Raw genomic sequence first — 7,201 nt, forward strand, 5'->3', positions numbered from 1 at the left:
CCCGTGAGCCATGGCCGCTGAGCTTGTGCATCCGGAGCCTGTGCTCCACAACGGGAAAGGCCACGACAATGAGAGGCCCGCGAACCGCCAAAAAAAAGCAAAAAACAAACGAACAAAAAACATATCCGGCATCTGGACGTTCCTGCCACCTCCTCCACCATCACCCTGGTCCAAACGTTCCTTGTGTCCTGCCTTTATTTCTGCAGTGGCCTCCTAGCTGGCCTCCCCACCTCCACCCAGGCCTCCCACCCCCAAATCTGTTCCCACAGCAGCCACAGCCAGTCCGCTCAAACCTAAGTGAGATCTTGTTACTCTTCAGCTCAAAGCTCTCAATGGTTTCCTGATTCATTCAGAAGAAAAGCTGATGTCTTCAGACCACCTGCAGTGGCCGCCTGCTGCCCCCAACCTCCCTGACCTGTCAACACTCGCCCCAGCTCTCCTCACCCCCTGCTCTCAGGCAGGCCGCATGCGCTCCTGCTTCCCGGCCTTGGCCTTTGCTCTTCCCTCTGTCCTCTCTTCTTCCAGGCCACACGTCCCTGCCCCCCCAAAACAAAACACCAACACTCCCCACCAACATCGCCTGTCCATCCTGGTCCCAGCCTCCTTGCTGTAGGTGGCAGGTTCCATTTTCTAAAAAGGGCCGTAGCAACGTGGATGGTTCCCATAAGCTCTTCTAGAACCACTCCTCCCATCAAAAGGGAGACTCATTTCCCTCCCCTCAATGTGAACCAGCCTTAGGGACTCGCTTCTGACATAAAATGCGGCAGAAGTGACCCTGCAGGACTCCGGAGGCTTCAGAACACGCCCCTGGGAACCCACCACGTTGGAGGAAACCCACAGAGAGACCCTGTAAGGAGAGGCCCACAGCGAGGGGAATCCAGACCCCAGGTGACAGCCAGCATTGGCCCCCAGATGCATGAGTGAACAAGCCCTCAGACAGTCCACGGGCCCAGATGTCCTGGAGCAGAGAGCCATCCCCTCTGCCGCTGTGCTGTACCCTGTCCCAATGCCTGCCCCAGAGAGCCCCGAAGTTTTGACACAGTTTTTATAGCCATAGTAACTGGAACACCAAATTTTATTTTTTCTATACTAGTTAACATAGGGGAATTCCCTGGCGGTCCAGTGGTTAGGACTTGGTGCTTTCACTGCCCTGGGCCTGGATTCAACCCCTGGTCGGGGAACTAAGATCCCACAAGCTGCACAGTGCAGCCAAAAAAACCAAAAAAAAACAGAAAACAAACAAAATAACACAGTCTATATTTGCTTATTTCTTATCTGTCTCCCCCCAGTAGAATGGGCGCTCCCGGAGAGCAAGGACTTGGGTCCATTTCTTCCAGCCTCAGTATTTAGAAAAGTACCGAACACACAGTGGGCACTCAGTTAATACTCACTGAACAAATGAATCTCTGCTAATTAAAGAAAACTGCTCCTCACTATAATTTGCAATACCTTCTGCTGAGGCATAAGACCTTTTCCTGAAGACAGTGTTTTCTGGTGTGTTTTGGACCAGCTCCCTGTTAAAAAATATCTCTTGTCAGCCATCTGGAAAATGATAAAGTTGGATCCATACCTCCCACTATACGCCAGGAAATAGTCCAAATGGATCAAAGATTTATACGTGATAAAATGAAACCGTTAAAGTCCTAGAAAAAAGCATGACAGGATTCCGGTACAACCTTGGAGTGGGAAGGCCTTTCTAAGTATGACTCGGTCTCCAGCAGCCATAAATGAAAAAGATGGATCAATTCAAACTACATAAACATCACAAAACTTCTGCTTGGCCCAAAAAAAAAAACAAAACAAAAAAAACAGCATGAGCAAAATTGAAGAATAAATGACAACGATCTGGGAGAAAACCAGCAACTTCGACCACAAAGAACAAAACTTCCCGATATATTCAAAACAAACAAATTCCTACAGGTTGGGCAGAAAAAAAGACCAACCACCCCACAGAAAACTGGGCATTTGGGCAGCTCCCAGGAAAAGGAACTACAAACAGCCCTTAATCATGTGAAAAGCTATGTAACCTCTTTCACACAGAATAAGAAAAACGTAAAACAAAATTACACTGAGAAACTATTTCTCCCTATCAGATTGGTCCAAATCCCAAACCATGGCAATATAAGGTCAGCAGGGTGGTGGGGAGAAGGGCCGTCTCACACTTTGTTGGTGGGACTGCTAATCAAATTGGTACGTCTCCATGCTGGGCAATTGGGCCACATTGATCAATGTTATGGCAGGTCCACCCTTAGCCCTAACAATTGCATTTCTGGGAATTTATCCCACAGATATGTCTGCACATATGTGAAATCACAAATGTACAGAGTTACTCACTGTAGCATTCTTCGTAGTAGCAAAACTTTGGAAACAACATAAATGTCCATCAGTAGAAGACAGATAACCTAAGTTATGGTACATCCATACAATACAATAATAGATAGCTATAAAGAAGAATGAGATCACTTTTTTGTACTACTATGGAAAGAGCTACTAGATGTATTATTAAAAGAAAAATGGAGGGGAGAAGGATAAATTAGGAGCTTGGGATTAGCAGATACAAACTACTATATATAAAATAGATAAACAACAAGGTCCTATTGTATAGCACAGGGAACTATATTCAATATCTTTTAATGAACTGTAATGGAAAAGAATATGAAAAAGAATATATATGTATAACTGAATCACTTTGCTGTACACCAGAAACCAACACAACACTGTAAATGAACTATACTTCAATAAAAAATAAATAAAATTCAAAAAAGAAAAATGCAAGGTTCCAAAGAGTATGCATAACGCTATACGTTAATTTTAAAAACAGCAGTGGGGAACAAGGATACATACATTCCTATTTGCTTCTATATGAGTAAAGAAACTCAAGAAAGGTACACAAGAAGCTAAGAGCGGCTGATGATGACAGTAGAGGAGGTTTGGCAGATGAGAAACGAATCTGGGGGGAAGACACTTCTCTGCATGCGTTTAAAAACATTTTTTATTCCCCCCCCCAAACACCACGTAATTTGCAATAAGTGATTCACTCCTTTAGCTCCCAAAAAGGGCCCTTATCAAAGTATAGCTATTGGACCTCGAATCTCCTTCACCCCTAAGAATCCACTCCTGTGATTTCTCCCTCCCTCACCCTGGAAACCTCCGCGTGAACCACCCCCAGGTTCCAAAAGGGTTGGCTGCTGAACAGCCAGTGGGCCTGCCTTCCCCCTCCCCTGCCCAGGGATAAGCCAATGGCCGGCCCCTGGCCTCGCGGTGGGACAGTCTATGGCACCTCACACTCCAGAGCTCCCCCTGGGATCGGGCTGAGGCTAGACTCCAGCGGAACCCACAGCCTTGTCTGGTTTCTCTCTGTTGTAACTTGCATCCCTCACTTCCTTATTGGTTTCTCCTGAGAGCCTCCCCCACTAAATCACGTACCCTAGATTCCCTGTCTCAGGCTGCTTCAAGGAACCCAGCCTAAGACATCAACCAAATAGAGCACATAGGTTGATAACAGATCCCTCTCTCTGAAACAAAGCACCAGGGGCACTTCTGATGAGCCCAAGAATCCGTTTCCGTACTAGGTGCTGACCTAACACCAACCAAAAGCAAAGACGTTGCCGGGTGGACTTCATACAGGCTAGTAGATGGTTTCCAATGAGGGACAGAAGATATTGACAACAGCTCATCCATCTCCACCCTCACCACTTACAGACTAAAGGTCCCAGGGCTGCCAACCTGAGAACCAGTGCCCTAAATCATGACCCTGGACACTGTAGCTGGATTTTCTGACAACTGGCTGAGAGCAGGACAAACAGACAGGGTTGGGAGGAGGAGGGGGTCAGAGGCTCGGGTGGTCGTCAGCTGGCTTTGCCTGCCACGCCAGAGACCGCGAGTTGCTCCCATAATCCATCCCCCGCTCTGGCATACAAGAGCCTGTGGCTGAGAAGCTGCATTTTTCTGTCCGCCAGGTAACATGGCAAAATCCTCACCCTGGAATGTGAGTGGAAGGCCTGTGTGCCACGTCCGGGCAGCAGCTTCAGAGGGTGGGTGTGACGCGTCCACACCTGTACCAGACCCAGGGCTGCCCCACCCACGTCCCCTCAGCATCTGCTGTATGTGGTTGGTATATAAGATTGCTCACGGCCAAGCCCTTGAACTCTGCCTGAGGGCTTTTCCTGGCACAGGAAGCATGCCTGGCCAGTGCACAGGGCAGGCTGGAAGCGCCCAGAAATGAATGCCTCCAGTGCCAGCACCCTCAACCAAACCCCCAGGCATGGGGAGCTAGAGGACCATGGCTTGCTGTGCCCCTCCTGTGGGGGAACAGTCTCCCAGCAATCCCCTCTTGGATTAAGCTCCAACTGCCCACATCAGTAACTTCTCCGGTTACAGCCCTTGCATTCGTTGTCTTTCTTTTCCTGTCCCACTTCCCCACCTCCCTCCATCTGTTGCTTTCTGGGATCACCTGCTAAGCCAGCAACTTGAACTTGAACTCTTGACTCAGAAGCAGCTTCTGAAGGAAACCAAACCAGAACAATTCTCTTACTGGCTGAAAACCAGAACCCCAGCTCCAACCATGCACATGTTCACAAGGTCCCAGGGCAACAGATGAAAGAGGTTCCAGGACTTCCCTGGTGGCGCAGTGGTTAAGCATCTGCCTGCCAACGTAGGGCACATGGGTTCGAGCCCTGGTTCAGGAAGATCCCACATACCGCGAAGCAACTAAGCCCGTGCGCCACAACTACTGAGCCTGCACTCTAGAGCCCACGAGCCACAACTACTGAAGCCTGCATGCCTAGAGCCTGTGCTCCCCAACAAGAGAAGCCACCGCCATGAGAAGCCCGTGCACCGCAGCAAAGAGTAGCCCCCGCTCACCGCAACTAGAGAGAGCCCGCGTGCAGCAACGAAGACCCAAAGCAGCCAAAAATAAATAAATAAATACATTTATTAAAAAAAAAAAAAAGACGTCCCAGTCCCTGAGTGATTGTATGGAGGAGAACCACCTGCCAACCCAGAGCCTCTAGGTGAGGAAGAAACACCCGTCTCTCTCCTTTAAGCCATACCACATGCTGGGAATCTTTGTTCCAGCAGCTGTGCCTTGTCTTAGCTGGTACACCTACCCAACCTCCATTTCCTCCCTGGGTACTGCACCCTGCTTTCTGCCGGGGAAGCACTTTCCCATCCCTCCCAAGCCAGAGGTGTAGCCAGCCTGCTCTCTCCAGCCCTGCTTCGGAGGAGGCAGGAGCCCACGGCTCAGGCCTGGGCCAGCAGAGCACAGTGATTGGCTAGGGTTGGAGGGGAGAGGTGATGACAAGAGACAGACGGGGCCAGTCAGACACAGGAAGCATCAGCCCAGGATCTTTGGCTAAAAGATAAACCCCCCTTCTGCTGGGCTGCTGCACAGATGTCCAGAGCAGTGGATGGACATCCAGCCCCCACTTGAATCTGCCTGAGAAAGAAGCCACCTGGAGGAAAACTGGATAAAAGACAGAAAGATAAAGGATATGATTTAAGCACCTAGATCCAGCCACCCCTGAAGCTGGAAAAACCCTAGACATTACAACTAATACATTCTTTTCTTCTGTTAAAGTCATTTTAAACCGAGTTTCTGTCATGTGCCACCAGAAGAGTTCTGTTTAATAAAAATCTGACCCTAAAGAGAACACCACGTCAGCTAGTTCACAATTCCCTATGCAAAACCGGCCACAGGCCAGCTGGCCCAGCCAGTCATTGAGATATTCCTTTACAGGAATGCCAGGTAACTGAGGAAGGCAAATTAGCCACCTTCTAGCCTCTCTCCCCTGTATCAACTGCTGAGACACAACCCAGTTTGCCCACTGGACCAGGGCTGAGCCCTCAGCACTGGCTGTGTCCCTTGAGGCTGCACTGGGCAACCACCACACCCCACATGCCACTGTGGGTCCCAAGGGCAACCCTGCCACCGCTGATGCTCGAACGTGGCCATTTAGACCATGTGGCACTGCATCTCGGCCCAAACACCCAGACCTTCAGATGCAGCAGAGCAGGACCCATGGCGGCCCCTCAGGCTGGCCCGCAGCACTGAGTCTTACCTTCAGAGAAGCCGGAGGGGTGAGGATCCCCCAAAGCCTGCCCTAGTCTCACGTTTGCCTCTTGTGTAGCCAACGTTGGACCTGAGGCCTTGTCTTTCCTTTTTGAAGGGAGGGTGGGGAGAGGGAGGGAAAAAGGAGTTCTGACCAGATTTAGGGGCCCAGGACCCTTCCTCCAGCGGCCAGCCCGGCCGACGGCCTCTGTGGTTGCCTCCCCTGCCCCCCACCACCTGGCACAGGGATGCTGACCCCCCAGGAGTGCTCTAGAGGACATCATGCAGCGAGGGGTGCCTGGTTCAGTGCCCGGTGCATCGTAGGTGCTCGGAAAGAGGGTTTATTTCCTCCCTCTCTCCCTTCCTTCCTTCCGAAAGAAAAGTGCTGACTCACCAAAGAAACGTTGAGTTATACGGGATGTACCACTTAAACTGCCCGGATCCTGACATGAGGCCCTGCCCACAGTGGTGGCAGGGGAGGGGGCGGGGGGATAAGTAGGGAGAGAAGGGGGGAGGGAAGGGGGTAGGGAAGGAGAGGAGCAAGGGAGGATAACGGATGGGCGGGAGGAAATAAGAAAGAAAATGGCCTCACCATCCAAACGTTCCCAAAGAAAGACTTCCTTGACTTTCAGAGTGGAAATGAGCCTGCGCGCTCCGCCCCGGCAGCGCCCAGGCACAGCTGATCCGCACCTCCTATAAGTCAATCCCTCCCGGCCACAGGGGCTCCTGAGAGTTCTAGGTCCTTTCTCCAGCCCCTGCAGGCACAGAAGGACCCCGGAGACTACCTCACACACTCGCCCCCCCCCCCCCCGCCTTATTGTTTACCTCCCACGTGAGGAGGTGCAGGTGGCCAAAGGTCACCTCGCGCAGCAGTCACATGCCCGGAAGGAGATGCTGACACCGCCATCACCTCCCCCCCACCCCGCCCCCTGCAGGGGCACTGAGGGCCCCCAGGGTCTTCTAATGCTCCACCTCGGCCCCTCGATGTCCACGATGTCCCTGGTGCTGGACTCACGGAGGGGGGATGGCCTTCAGCCAGCAGGCCCGGTCCTGGAGGCCAGAGCATCTCTGCAGCAACACCCTGGCCCAAAGAACATCTGTGAGCCGCCTGCCAAGCTGAGCCCAGCGCCTCTGCCTGGCAGCCACGTGTGG

This window comes from Aethalodelphis obliquidens, unplaced genomic scaffold (genome assembly GCF_003676395.1).
Source record: "Aethalodelphis obliquidens isolate GAN/ISIS:26980383/991018 unplaced genomic scaffold, ASM367639v1 scaffold18, whole genome shotgun sequence".
Taxonomy (NCBI): Eukaryota; Metazoa; Chordata; class Mammalia; order Artiodactyla; family Delphinidae; genus Aethalodelphis; species Aethalodelphis obliquidens.